Genomic DNA, 15,610 nt, shown 5'->3' on the forward strand with positions numbered 1-15,610 from the left:
TCTGAGCTGATGGACACCCCCTCCCCATGGTGGCTCTCCATCTCCCAAGATTGGCAGGTTAAGGTTTCCCCCCACCTTAAATTGGGTACTCCAGAAAGTGGAGGAGGAGGAAGGAAACAGGTGATTTTTTCCTCTCTTCTCTGCAGGTATTTTCTTTTCCAGGTTGAGCAGGGTTGTCACTCTTTTGGGTCAAAAATTCAGATACTTTCCACTGATGTATCTCAGCTTCTGTAGAATAACTTTCCCCTTCTGACAGGAAGCAGATTGGGAAGAAAAGATCCATGTCATGTAAGGAGAGCCTTGGAGCAGGTGCAGAGAGCCCTGTGATAGATGGAATATTCTTTTCTTCCAGTATGACATCCTGTAAGAAGTATTTCTAGTTCTCAAGTGCCAACCAGGCTGTTTATGACTCTGGCTTGCCTCTCCTCTCGGTAGCTCTTCAGTGGAGGCCAATTTAAACCTTGTCAGGCCTTTGGCATCCCAGGCCCTGAATTGTTGTAAGCCAGGATGTGGCAGGAGGGGCCTTGATGTCCAGGCCTGGTATGAAATGTAAACAAAGGAACAGCAGCACTGTCTATGTTTGTGATTAGCAATTAGAAGCACCTTGTTAGGTGGGAGCCATGTGACCTGGGGAGATGTGTGCAGAGACATGTCGGCTATGGTGGAGTGGTGCAATGCACCACTGGACAGCCAATCAGAAAGGGTCACAAGACTGTCTTGTGAGGATGAGGTCGCCCTGTTCTTATTGGCCGGCCCCAGTATATAAGGGGCAGACACCATATATAAGACACCGGTATAGAAGAACAGACACCAAGTATGGGTTACTGTGGTGGAGTTTCTGTGTGTTGTGCTGTTGGTTTGTTCTGTGGCTTGGACTGCTTATTGTGACTGTGCCTCTCTGTATCCCTGACTCCTGGACCGCCTGACTGACTACTCTTCTGCCTGCTCCTTACCAATACCTGCTTCTGCAACAAACAGGCCTGTGTCTGCTTCTTTGGCTCTGTTCGGGACCGTCTGCTTCCAGTGCTATCTCCCTACGCTCCCGTGCCACTCTGCTACGGGGAAAGCAAGGGCTATCCTCCCCTGCTGCCCTGACAAACCTCAGAGGAGCCAGTCAAAGTGCACAAGAGTACTGGTCATTCTTCAGTGCATGTTTGCTCAGCTAATGTACGACTTGCACTTCATAAAAAGAAAGAAAATGCAGGAAAGGTGATAGTTCTGGAACCGCTAATAGTGATAGTTTCAATATCCTTCCCTTGGAGTGAAAGCCCTGATCCCTGGAGTGATGTTCACTTGATACTCTCCAGTTTAGCAGGATCTGAACCAATTCAGCTACAGAGGTTGTACTGGTCAGTGACCGTAATAAAACATTCTTCTTCTTCTACAGAGGAGGCCTTGTGATATTTGCCCCAAAGCTCCAAAAGAGCTCACTGGGCAGTCCCAGAACTGCTAGTTATTATCTTGGAGAGTTTTCCCAGTTGGGTTGCACTCTCTGCATCTCCTGAGGAAGCTGCCTGGGTGGGACCAGTTCTGGAATATGGGGGTTGAGTCACAGTACAAATGGGGGGTCTCTTCCTTCTGATAAACTACAATATCCAACAAGCAAAAACCAAGATATTCCACTTTCCCACAGAGCGCCCAGTGGTGAAGGTGACTCGCAAGGACAGCCACGAGGGTTTGGAGACCCTCCTCTGCCGGGCCCACGGCTTCTACCCCAGGGAGATTGATGTTACCTGGAGGAAGGATGGGGAGGTCAGGGAAGGGGACACGTTCCGTGGGGTTGTCAGCCCCAACGTGGATGGAACTTACTACACTTGGCTCAGCATCGAGATTGACCCCAAGGAGAGGAGCCACTACCGGTGCCATGTGGAACACGATGGGCTGGAGAAGCCTCTGGATTTGGCAGTGGAGGAGTCTGGTGAGAGACTGGGGGGGAGGGAGGCCTCAGGGGTTTTTGTGGGGAGGGGGCTGGACTGCTGGCCAGTTTCTGGGAGGTGAATTTTCACCCAAGGAGTATGTTAAAGAAGAAACTCATCCGCAATTCCCAGTGCACCCCCATTTTGGATGGGGCTGCCAGCAAGGGGGGTGGATGAATAAACTGTGAGAGGCAGAAACATCTGCTTTTATTGCTCTGAATGAATGACAGGAGAGTGCCCCAAACTCACAAAACTGTATGAACTCCATGGCTTGCATGCCTCAGGTCAAAGCTTCAGTGCCCCCATCTCCAGTTTCTGGGAATGTGTGCCCAAGACTTTGGAGAGCAAGTCTGAGAAGAGATGTGTTAATTTCATTTCAGCCTCAGTGCCTGTTTGGCTCACTGCTGTGGGAATCGTTTCTGGGGTCCTGGCGGCTCTTCTGCTTGCGGTTGTGATTGTCGCAGTCCTCAGTAAGTGTTTCTCTGAATGCATTTCTTGGGCCAGTTGCGTTCCTTGTTTGGTGATGGGGTTCAGATTTGGACCCCTGAGACAGGGAACCGGCTTCTCATTCTGTGTCTTGCATCTCGTACAAAAATGGCACCATAGGAATGGATGGCGATAAAGATGGAGGTGACGTGCTAGAAATGGAGACCCCAAAGCCTGGCAGTGCCCTTCACTCTCCCCTCCCCCAAAATGACATTTTATGCTAGAGCAGAAGATACCTCTGAAAGCCATCTCATTCCCCCACATGCTTTAGAAGGAAAGATCTTTGTATTTGATGTAAATAATGTAATACTTTTGTGATGAACCTGTGAAATTAGATCCTGAAATTAAAACGCCATGAAGCTGGAAGGTATATATGGTTTATATTTTCCAGCTACAGGGCAGCAATTAAGAGATGGACTGTCCATTCTTGACCATTGCTCCAAAACTATATTTTCAAGAAGCACAATTACAGGGTCTTGATGGCAGCACCTGACATCTCTCTGATGCTTTGCAGTGCCAGAATTCAAATGGGATGATCCTGAGACATGTCCAAAAAAGATGTGGCAGATCTGCCTCTGGTTTGTCATGTCCACCCCAGCAATGATCAATCCAGTGTAGATTGACAGTGTATTCTGTCCGTCCGTCCATTCTCCCCTTTGTTGGATATCCCATTGGTACACCCAGGGCTTTTTTGTAATGGAACGCACCAGAACGGCGTTCCGGCACCTTTTTTTCCCCCTGAGGATTTGAACTTCTGACCTCGTGCTCCACCTTTTTTTCTTTTTCTTTTTTTTTTTTTGCACTGCTGACTGGGGAGGGATTTGAAACTCCAACATTCTGGTCCACAGCCCAGCACTCTCCATTGGGCTATAGGAAAGCCTATAGTTCAAGTGTTCAGAACTAATATATAAGGTCTTGAGCCCAGCTGGTGGCCATCAGCTCCTCAAATATTAGTTCCAAACACTTTGAGCCTAAGAGCTCCTATGGCTCAATTGCTAGAGTGCTGGTTTGTGGAGCCAGAGGCTGAGGGTTCAAATCTCTATGCGGAATAATTTTTTTTTCTTTTTTAGGACTTAAAAAAGCCTGCCTGGGACTGAACTTTGAGGAGTTTTGCAGCCTCAACTGGCCCCCCTTTTGGCAACTGGCAACCAACCTTTATATTTTGCAGCCATGGAGCACCTCCTCACCTGAAAAGAAATTTTTTTTATTCCTCATAGGGATTTGAACCCCTCCACAGACCAGCACTTTAGCAATTGAGCCATAGGAGCTCTTAGGCTCAAAGTGTTTGGAACTAATACTTGAGGCGCTGATGGCCACCAGCTGGGCTCAAGACCTTATATATTAGTTCTGAACACTTGAACTATAGGCTTTCCTATAGCCCAATGGAGAGAGTTTCCTATAGCCCAATGGAACACCTCCACCTAAAAAAAATGGGATGTTTCACTCCAGCTGTGGCAGGAGTGCTTTTGCTATCAGGGAGCTCACAGGGGATGGACGTGTGTGTGTGTGTGTGTGTGTGTGTGTGTGTGTGTGTGTGTGTGTGTGTGTGTGTGTAGTTATTGACTATGTCTAGTTGTATCTTATTACTTATTTCTCCGATAAAAAAATGGTTTAAAAATAAATAAAGATTAACAAGTTGTGAGTTCCTGCACCTTTTTTTTTTTTTTTTTTTAACATAAAAAGCACTGGGTACACCTGTGTAGAAGATTCCCTCAGGATTGACACTGACAATCCTGGGTATTTTATGCATGTTTTCCCTACCCAGTTTCAAGCTCCTTCAGTGTTTCTCAGATCTCTTTCTTCTTTGAATGGATGTTCAGTTATGTTTTCCAGTACTTTTCAATATGAGGGCAAGAGGCTCTTCAGTTCTGTGCTCTCAAAGCAGCCCCCAGCTCACTTCCTTGGCTGCTGATCTCAGTCACAGTCCATGGTCATTCCAGAGCAAAGGTCCAGAGGTGACAAGAGTTGCAGGGAAGCCTAGCAGGTTGGGGCTTGATACCAGGACAGACCTCCTCTAACTGTTGCCTGGGAAGCTTCCAGGACCTCCTCCCCTAAAGATTGTTAACCACAAACTGGAGGAGCATCTGCTACCAAGGGATAAAAATCTCTCATTCCTTCCTCTTTGCAGGGGGGTGGGATTGGATGACCTCTGTAGGTCCCTCCCAGCTCTGACTTTTTGATTTTGTCTCTGCAGAGAAACGTGCAGAGAAAGCAGCATCATGTGAGTACCTCCTTCCTCTTGGGAGTCCTGAAGTTCAAAAGCACACACTGTGTGTGTGTGTGTGTGTGTGTGTGTGTGTGTGTGAGAGAGAGAGAGAGAGAGAGAGAGAGAGAGAGAGAGCTTGAGTGCATGCATGTGATGACCAGACTTGTTTGGAGGTGAGCACATTGTGTAACCCTGGGAGCAGGGTGAAACGTGGGCCCCCTGATTTTTCTGAGTCCAACCCAAAGGTTAAAGCACTGCTGTGCCTGGGCTGTCTTAGGGACTGAAGTGCTCTGGGGAGGCTCTGCTCCAGGTGTCTGCTCCATCTGAGGCTTGGTGGCTGAGCACTTGGAGTAGAGCCTTTTCGTAGGCTCTGGAACTCCCTTCCAGTGGAGGCTCCAGGTGGCCTGTCCCTCTCTGCCTTTAGAGGACTCATGAAACACTGGCTGTGCAACAGAGAAAGAGTTTTGCTTTTGTGCAATGGATCCGTATTATTGCTGATGCAGGATATTTGAAATGCCTCCTTCACTTCTTTGTGTTTTGCCATCTGAAGTGGTTTGCAGATGTTGAAAGACGGGGCCCAAATGCAAAACTGGACCTGCGCAAGAGCGTGTGTGTGGGGAGGGTCCTGGTTCTTGGCTTTTGGGGTCTAAGCTGCATATTATATGAAACATGCAGTATGGCCCTGTGGATTTGCTACTCTAAGGTAAATAGTTGCTGGGGTGGGGGGATCAGGGCCAAAATCTAGAGGGGGTGCTTGAAACACTTTGCTCTTGCTACAGTCCCAGTTCAAAGCCCTTATCTCCACCTCACACTCTTGAAAGGAAGATCCCACTGGTGATGGCAGCTTCCCTCCCAGGGCAGGTGGCAATTGTGAGGGAAGGGCCATCTTGACCAGGTCTCCTCTGCAGCTGCTGTTTACTTTAGGAAAAAAGAGCCATGCAGGGCCCTTGTCCACTGCCCTGAGCTCCTTGGAGGAAGGTGGGAGACAGATGTAACCACAGAACATTTAAAGATGAGCAGCATCCCTCACTCTGTCTCTCTTCTCCCTCTGCAGCAAGCGATCCGGGTTCCGACAGCTCCGCTAGAGGTAAGAGGGGAGCATCCATCTTGAGGAGAAGACCTTTCCCTCCGAATCTGTCCTTCTGCTTTTCTGTGGGCCAAATTTGATAACTTTCCTGTAGGTAACAGGAATTGGGGTGGAGATTGGATAAGAAGAGCTTCTGCCACTTTTGGCCCACTTTAGTTTCATCTGGATAGTCTGTTTGCTCCCTTTCTTTGAATATGGGTTCTGCTCAGGTTACGAATGATGGCCATATGTGAGCCTTGGAAGGGATTCCCTTCTGGGTCAAAGTGCTTAGTGTCCCCGTCAGATGGCTTCCTTCCCCTGAAAGATGCAGCATAACTTGCTTGCTTGAGCCATCCCCTGAACGACGTTGTTGCGCAGGCTGCAAGTGGTGGGGAACCTCCAGAAGTGCTTCAGCTCTGCTTGTGCCACATTTTGGGTATTGGTCACAGTTTGGGGCCTCAGCTGTGAAGCTTGGAGGGATATTTGTGCACCCCCCAACTGTAGGATTCTAATGCCTTCACACTGGCTGAACTTTCCCCTCTCCTGTTTTTGGTTTCTGCAGCATGATCTCCTCTTGGCGTGTGAGAAGAGAGCAGAGGGAGCCCACCAGATCCGTGCTGTGAATTCCCCCCCCCCCCCGACATGCACCTCCTGGCTTTTCACTCCGTTTCTCATCCTGGCTCAGGCCCCACTCAGGTGTCCAGCTGGCAAAATGATCAGGAGTTGAGTGTATCTGTGTGGAAATGTCTTTCTGGAGAGCTTGAACTAATCTTGTTTTTCTGGGAACTTTAAAAAGAATTTATACTGATCCCATCTGTATCAAAGTGACACATATTTTCAAGTTAGAAAAGCTCTTCAACCCTTTCTGTTTATATGCTCTAAGTTTAGCCTGTGATTTTAGCAGTGTTTTGCACTAAGTGATTTCAATGTGTCATTTCTCTGGTCCGTTTGTGGCCCCCACCTGCATGCTGTGATACCCCCTGCAGTAAGCTCAATCTTAATCTTACCCTGCACATGCCCGATCTTGTCTGATCTCGGAAGCTAAGCAAGGTCAGACCTGGTTAGTACTTGGATGGGAGACCGCCCGGGAATACCAGGTGCTGTAGGCTTACACCATAGTCTTTCGAGACTGAAGGTTGCCAACCTAAGCTAAATCTGGCTGTTTGCTGCAAGCCTCACTGGTATTTGGCTGGGCTGCTTTCTGTACCTCGGAATGTTCTCAAGCATGCTAACAGCTGAGGCTGAATGAGAACATGGACAGCAAAGCTGCAGAGTGAGGACCGTTGGCAGGAAGGGGGATGCTTAGCAGACAGGAAAACTGAAGATTTGAAATACAGAGAAACAGGTTGGCTTAAGAGGTATCACATCTGGATTGCTTCTGATCTGGAGAATTCCCAGTCTACGTCACAGGATGAAGAGAGGGGATTATGTCTGCATCATTTATGAGTCAGGCCTCATAAGAACATAAGAACAGCCCCACTGGATCAGGCCATAGGCCCATCTAGTCCAGTTTCCTGTGTCTCACAGCGGCCCACCAAATGCCCCAGGGAGCACACCAGATAACAAGAGACCTGCAAGGCTTCCTGGGAATTGTAGTTAAGAACATAAGAACAGCCCCACTGGATCAGGCCATGGGCCCATCTAGTCCAACTTCCTGTATCTCACAGCGGCCCACCAAATGCCACAGGGAGCACACCAGATAACAAGAGACCTCATCCTGGTGCCCTCCCTTGCATCTGGCATTCTGACATAGCCCATTTCTAAAATCAGGAGGTTGCGCATACACATCATGGCTTGTACCCCGTAATGGATTTTTCCTCCAGAAACTTGTCCAATCCCCTTTTAAAGGTGTCTAGGCTAGACGCCAGCACCACATCCTGTGGCAAAGAGTTCCACAGACCGACCACACGCTGAGTAAAGAAATATTTTCTTTTGTCTGTCCTAACCCGCCCAACACTCAATTTTAGTGGATGTCCCCTGGTTCTGGTATTATGTGAGAGTGTAAAGAGCATCTCCCTATCCACTCTGTCCATCCCCTGCATAATTTTGTATGTCTCAATCATGTCCCCCCTCAGGCGCCTCTTTTCTAGGCTGAAGAGGCCCAAACACCTTAGCCTTTCCTCATAAGGAAGGTGCCCCAGCCCCGTAATCATCTTAGTCGCTCTCTTTTGCACCTTTTCCATTTCCACTATGTCTTTTTTGAATTGCGGCAACCAGAACTGGACACAATACTCCAGGTGTGGCCTTACCATCGATTTGTACAACGGCATTATAATATTAGCTGTTTTGTTCTCAGGTATACACATCTGGATTGCTTCTGATCTGGAGAATTCCCAGTCTACGTCACAGGATGAAGAGATGGGATTATGTCTGCATCATTTATGAGTCAGGCCTCTTGGGTGCCAGTAGGTGTGTTGCCCCCCCCCAGCTCCCCTAGCTGCCATCGACCAAGGCCAAGAGGCTCTGAGCCAGAGAAGTTACCTTTAGCAACTCGACTTCTGCCTCTGATGAGACTAATTCCTGGAGTTCCACCAGTCTGGGAATGGAAGAAATCTGAGGATGCTGGCAACCTTCATTGGGAAAGAGAAATTGCTTGGCTCCTTCTCTGCAGTTGAGTTCCTGGCCAGTTCTCTGGCCTAGTTCTTGGACCTCCTGACTTCAAGGTGACTTGCTGCCACATTCTGGAGCTCTGCTGGGATCCACAGCAGAGCTGCTAGAGAGCCAAGAAGCAGAGATCTGAGCGATGGAGACACAAAAGTGGAAAGGAGGAATGACAACATGGAGGTGAGAGAGAGAGAGACTAAGAAGGGAGCAAGAGGTTTTTTGTGCAAGGGATATTCTTGTAGACAAGCATTTTTCAACTGGTGGTACGCATACACCTGTGGTACTTGAGGGATTGTCCAGTTGTGTGTGCAGCTTCCAAGGGACACCAGCCATCCAGCAGTGAGACTGCAGTTTAGTTAGTTAGAGAATCATGTGGTTTTCATGCACTTGAAAATCCCACCCGCTCACCTTGAGCCTCGTACCGCTGTTTATGGTGTCACATCTGGCCTCCTAACCTGGAACTAACTGTTCATGATGTCATTGCTAGTTGCTTCCAATGATACTTGAGATAACTAGATCACAAGAAGTGGCATATCCAGGAACAAAGGTTGAAAAACTGGCGGAGGATTAGGAGGGACTTGTGCTGTTGGCAGGAAATGCAAAGATGGGCAAGGTGATTTCAGAGGCCAAGAAGGCAAAGAGGCTCAGCAAAGGCTGAATTTCACCACCTTATTTGAGCCTTGCTGACCATTGTCTGACTCTCAGACTACTCTCTGTCCATAAGGACTAGCTGGAGAAACTGGTCAGTGGCTGAGAAGGAAAAATGAAGTTAGTAATTCATTTTCTGCCTAAAAACTGGAGGCCCATTACTCTGACAAACATTGACTGTAGGATTTTAGCAAAGATTTTGAATGACAGACTTTCCAGAATGACAGACTTTCTAAGTTGATTGTGAAGACCCAGACTAGTGCTGTCCCAGGGGGGAAGATGACCGATTCCTTAGTTCTGGTTAGAGAGATCTTTCAGATGGTGGAGAAGGGAGAGTGGAAAGGGATACTTCTACAAATGGACCAATCTAAGGCCTTTGACAGAATGAACAGAAAGTATCTCTGGCAAATGCTGATGGCAAAGGGTGTTCCAGAGGTTTTCATAAACTGTATAAAAACTTTCTATGAGCAGGCATCAGTTATGCCACAGGTAAACGGATGGAAGGGAAAAATCACACCCATAGAATCAGGGATATGCCAAGGATGTCCACTGAGCCCGCTCCTCTATGTTTTAGCGTTAGATCCGTTGCTGGCCATACTCCAGGCAGAGCCCAGAATAAAGGGAATTGCCATGGGTGGGGAAGGGAATAGCGTAGAGGCTGGGAATGCCATAAAAACGGTAGCCTACACAGATAATGTGTACATTATGGTTAGAGACATGGGTGAGATGGAGACATTGAAGGGAATAATAGATGAATACAGCAGGACCTCGGGTGCAGTGATAAACGAGGATAAAACCAAATGTTATTCTCTTGGGTGGAGGAGGAAAAACATAGCGGGGAGGGCCATGGGGGCTGTTTCTGAAACGGATGAAAGGAAACAAGAGGTTCAAAAGGTGGAATCTAAAAATTTTTAGGTATAATTATTGGACTGAAACAAAGAGGGTGGGAAGAGAACTGGAAACTGTGGACCTCTAAGGTGGAGGAAAAACTGAAGAGGTGGGAAAAAAAATGGAACTTGAACCTGTACCAGAGGGTGCGTTGCGTCAACGTGTATTGTGTTCCGATGGCATCCAATTTGGCAGCGATCTATCCCCCGCCGAAACAGGTGGTGGACAAGGTTACCCATCAGGTTTTTGTTTTCTTTTGGGGCGCTACCTTCTTCCCTCTTGCCCGAGCGATGGCATATAAGAAAGTGAAAGAAGGAGGACTAGGGGTTTGGGCCCTGGGACCTTTGTTCTTGGCGATCTTCGTCTTCTATAACTTTGGCAACTGGGCAAAATGGAGGCAGAGGTCGCAGAAAGGGGGAGCCTTTGCATCTGTATGGGCCCAATTTGGAGACACTTGGGAAAAGATGACCTGGGGACAGAAATGGTGGGCGAAAGAAGAGACGGGATAAGTACTCACTCAGGCGATAAAATGATCTTTGCCGGAGTACATGAGGAAGGCGGTGACTCTGATGAAGGAGATGGGGCTCTTGGCCAAGCTGTATAAAACCAGCGGGCTGGAAGGGAAACAACTCAAGTGTTACATGTATGAAACGACAGTACAGGAATTTATCATGAGGCCTCACCAAGAGAAACAGCAAAGTAAGACGCACCTTTCCGCGTACCTCTTGTAGGAGAAGGTGGCGCACAGTGCCTTTAGCAGGAAGAGAATCCCCTTCAGTTTATGGAAATTAAGGTGGAGGGCTTTCCATCAGGTCCTCAGGGTGGGAGCAGCAAACCCATGGTTGCAAGAAGATCAGAAGAGGTGCAAGAAGCCGACCTGTTCGGGGTTGGGACCCTCTAGATTGGTAGGCGCCCCGCTGCTGATAGAAACGGTAGCCCATTTCGTCCAAGAGTGTATGCCGGCGAAGGAGTTGTGGAGGGGAGTAGCGAGGGCCTTTAAGTGGCCCGAACTGGCCCAACAGGCCTGGGAGACTATCGTCTCTGGGAAGGAGCCGGCAGGAGGTATGAGGGGACCCAAGAGGACGAGTAATGCAGGACAACGGAGGGGAGGAGACGATAGGTGGGAGGTGCCATGGTCTACGGTAAGACTGATAAATCTGTATGTCCTTTTTGCGCTGGGCATCCAAAGGGACAAAGAAATAAAAAAGGGATGGGTCCGCTTTGTGGTCTCCAGAATATACAGTGTTATAGATGGGGTCAATCCACCTATAATGTGATGTATCTGTGTTCTAGTTAAACAGTTGATGTAACGTGACTGTAGCTGAAAATGTAAAATGTGATTTCTTTCCTTTGTATTATTTATTGTAGTATGAAACTTTTAAAATAAAAATCTATTTCCCAAAAAATCTATATTTCCCAGCAGCTCCTTGTCCAGTATTCTGGGTCCAAGTGAAGCCGGCCGGGTCAGTGCCTCCAGTGAGGCCCTAAACAGGGCAGGATTGTGGCTGCTTTCAGTGGCTCTGAGCATCCAACCTTCCCTAGGGGTCCAGAGCAAGGGCTTCTGGGTGTCAGGTGCACTTGCCCTGAGATTGGGATTATGCAGAATGGCTGACATGCATGTTTTGGAATCGGCACCCCATTTTCCAGGCATCATCCCTGCCCTGGGATCAGCCCACTATGCTGCCTTGTGGTGTTGCAAACATACCATAAGGAAAATCAGATGGTGGTATCTCTGCTCCAGGGAATTCTAGATGAAGCGGTTTACCTGGAACCCTGTTAATCTGGTTTCAAGCCAGGGGGGAGACATCCTTGACCACTTTGATTGATGTCCTGCACTGGGGACTGCACAGGGGAGTGTGACCCTGTTGGTCCTGCTGAATCTCTCAGTGGTCTCTGACACCATCAACCATAGTGACCTGCTGGACCTCTGACCAAGTTGGGGCTTTCAGGCCTTTTTTCCCAGTGATTTCAGAGCGCGATACCATAGTCTTTCGAGACTGAAGGTTGCCAACTAGTTTCCCAGTGATTCTGCTCATTTGTCACATATCAGAACCAGGTGGGAGGGGGGTCACCTGTTTGGCTCCCTGGCCATTGATTTGTGGGGTGCCTGGGGGGGGTCTATCTTGTCCCCCATGTTGTTTAGCATCTCCATGAAACTGCTGGGGGAGGTCACTTGGGGATTTGGAGTTGGCTAACACCAATAGGCTCTTTGCTGGACACCGCTTTGAGTTTTAGAGAAACCATACATAAATCTGAGCAAATGAAGCGCCTCCTTTTTGCTGGAGGGGGGGCTGGAAAGCCACAGGCTGCAAAGAGGAACTGCAGGGGCTCCCAGCAGGACCTCCCCTCCTGCAACGTGGCCACCATTAGCACAGTGGCCAGCCTGGCAGCGCAGCACAGAGAGGGAAGAAGCGCCTGCGGGTGCTCCGAGATCAGTGGCATAGCAAGAAGGGGTGTATAGCGCTTTTGCAGGGAACCTCACTGGAGCGGGCGAGGGCCCCTGCCCTGTGGAGCCATTCCGGGCTGGGAGAGTACGCCTGGCTCCAAGGAGGAGGGATGCTTGCACGCTGTGGGGAGGCTCCCTGCAAGCACGCAGCTTTGCCCCCCTCTAGCTACGCTACTGCCTGAGATTCAAGGACAGGGCACCAGTCTCCACAGGGTTGAAGCCCCTCCTGGGCCACGCCAACATGCTGCACTTGGACCCCCCCAGCAGCCCCCTTTGCCCGCCTTCTGGGGCAGGGAGGAGAACCCAGAACGCCCCCTCCTCGGCCATGCGGACAGACTGCACTTGGACACGCCCCCCAGCAGCCTCCCCCTTCCCTGATCCCAGAGCGGGGAGGGGGACAAGGAAGCGGAGCAGTGGCGTACTTAGAGGGGTGGCAGAGCGCTCAGCCTTGCAGGGAGCCTCCCCTTCGGAGCCCTCCCAGGTGGGGGAGGCACAACTCCCTTCCAGTGGAGACTGCAGCTGCCTCGAGAACACTCGTGAAACTGGCTGCGCTTCGGGCTTGAGCAACAGAGAAAGCGGTTCTGCTTTTGCGCAATGGGTCGGGATTCTTGCTGATGCAGGAGATTTGAAATGCCTCCTTCATTTCTGTGTGTTTTGCCATCTGAAGCTGCTTTTGGATGTTGAAAGACGGGGCACAAATGCCAAACCGCAGCAGGAGCTGTGTGTGTGAGAGAGACAGAGAAAGAGTGTGTGTGTGAGAGAGAGTGAGAGTGTGTGTGTGAGAGAAAGTGTGAGAGTGTGTGTGTGTGTGTGTGTATGTGTGTGAGAGAGTGAGTGTGTGTGTGAGAGAGAGAGAGAGAGAGAGATGGTTCTGTGTCTCAGCTCTGGGGGGCAAAGCTATACAGTATGTGAAACATGCAGTTTGTCCCCTGTATATTTGCTAACTCCAAGATAAATAAAACATATAGCTAAACAGCATCCCTCACCATCTCTTTTTTCCCTCTGCAGCAAGTGACCAGGGATCTGACTGTTCTGCCAGAGGTAAATGGGGCTCCTTTCTACAGACTCCTCAGGGGATGTGCCCATAACTTCTATGGGCCAAATTCCAAGACTTTCCTGTAGAGAACAGGAATTGGAGTGTGGATGGGATGAGAAAAGCTTCTGCCACCATTAGCCCCCCCCCTTTTTTTTTTTTAATCTAAGCTGCTGGAAGGTCTCTGTTTTGGGTTCTGCTCAGGTTGTAAATGAGAGCCGTATGTGGGACTTGGGAAGGGATTCTCTTCTGGTCAAAACTGCTTCATGTCCCTGCAGGGTGATGAAGGGTCGCTTGCTTGCTTGAGCCACCCTCTGAAAACCTTTGCTGTGCAGGATCTACCAAGTGGGGGAGTACCTCCAGAAGCACCTGAGCTCTGCTTCTGGCACAGTTTTGGGTACTGATCACAGGACAGGGCCTCAGTTGTAGATCTTGGGGTGGTGGTGGACAGGTCGATGAAAGTGTCGACCCAATGTGCGGTGGCAGTGAAGAAGGCCAATTCTATGCTTGGGATCATTAGGAAGGGTATTGAGAACAAAACGGCTAGTATTATAATGCCGTTGTACAAATCTATGGTAAGGCCACACCTGGAGTATTGTGTCCAGTTCTGGTCGCCGCATCTCAAAAAAGACATAGTGGAAATGGAAAAGGTGCAAAAGAGAGCGACTAAGATGATTACTGGGCTGGGGCACCTTCCTTATGAGGAAAAGCTACGGCGTTTGGGCCTCTTCAGCCTAGAAAAGAGACGCCTGAGGGGGGACATGATTGAGACATACAAAATTATGCAGGGGATGGACAGAGTGGATAGGGAGATGCTCTTTACACTCTCACATAATACCAGAACCAGGGGACATCCACTAAAATTGAGTGTTGGGCGAGTTAGGACAGACAAAAGAAAATATTTCTTTACTCAGCGCGTGGTCGGTCTGTGGAACTCCTTGCCACAGGATGTGGTGCTGGCGTCTAGCCTAGATGCCTTTAAAAGGGGATTGGACGAGTTTCTGGAGGAAAAATCCATTATGGGGTACAAGCCATGATGTGTATGCGCAACCTCCTGATTTTAGGAATGGGTTAAGTCAGAATGCCAGATGTAGGGGAGAGCACCAGGATGAGGTCTCTTGTTATCTGGTGTGCTCCCTGGGGCATTTGGTGGGCCGCTGTGAGATACAGGAAGCTGGACTAGATGGGCCTATGGCCTGATCCAGTGGGGCTGTTCTTATGTTCTTAGAGCCTGGAAGGTCAGAATTTGTCCCCCCCTCCCCCACCAATATAGGATTCTTTTCCCATCACACCAGACCCTCAGTGATGTGGGCTGAACTTTTCCCTCTTCTATTTTTGGATTCTGCAGCTTGATGTCCTCTTGGCATGTCAGAAAAGAGCAGAGGGAGCCCATCAGTCATGCTGTGAACCCTGCGCTGCCCCTGCCTGCCAGTCTTTCACTCCATTTCTCAGGCAACCTTATCCCGGCTCAGGCCTCACCAAGTGTCCTGTCTACAGCTGGCAAAGCGATCTGGATTTGGGCATATCTGTGTGGAAATATCTTTCTGGCAAAATCATCTTGATTTTCAGGGGACTATGAGAAGCATATCTGTTGATGGGGAAAGTGACAGATATTTGCAGATAAAAACCTTTTTAATGGGACAACGTTCTTTGATTTGCACTAAGTTTACACTGTGACTTTAGCAGTGATTTGCACTAAGTTTAGCTGTGTGAGAGCTCAATCCTATGCCTGTCTACTCAGAAGTGAGTCCCATTATAGTTAATAGAGCTTCCTCCCAGGAAAGTGTGGATAGGCTTGCAGCCTTAATCTCTTATCACCCAAATTGAATTACACACATATAAACAATTGAAAATTGCTCTAGGTATATTACATGCGGAGTAAGCAAAATCCGGCCATTGCCTTTGTGCCGCAAGCATCTTTGGTGTTTGGCTGGGCTGCTTTGATGCCATGGAATGTTCATAAACATTCTAACATCTGAGGATGAATGAGAACATGGACAGCACAGGTTCAGTGTGAGGACCATTGGCAGCAGATGCTAGCAGACAGAGAAGCTGAAGATTTGAAATACAGAGAGAGAGGCTGGTGGAAGGAAGAACTATACACATCACTTGCTCCTGATCTGGAGACTTCCAGTCTAGATCACAAGATAAACAGTGAGGATTATGTCTGTGTCGTGCATGAAGTGGGCCTCATATGGCTGCCAGTCGGTCACCCACCAGCTCCCATTGCTGGCAACAGACCAAGGGCTGGAAGCTCTGAGCCAGAGCAATGACCATGTGGCAACACAGTGTCTGCTTTTGATGAGTGCAGTTTGCC

At 48.9% G+C, this 15,610-nt stretch overlaps 1 protein-coding gene across 1 annotated transcript in view; it reads left to right on the forward strand.

Annotated features, from left to right (window-relative positions):
- The window catches only part of LOC136639188 (zinc finger protein 721-like), a 117,059-nt gene that overhangs the window by 45,145 nt on the left and 56,304 nt on the right, over positions 1-15,610 (forward strand). The window lies entirely within an intron of this gene.

This window comes from Tiliqua scincoides, chromosome 2 (assembly GCF_035046505.1).
Source record: "Tiliqua scincoides isolate rTilSci1 chromosome 2, rTilSci1.hap2, whole genome shotgun sequence".
Classification (NCBI taxonomy): domain Eukaryota; kingdom Metazoa; phylum Chordata; class Lepidosauria; order Squamata; family Scincidae; genus Tiliqua; species Tiliqua scincoides.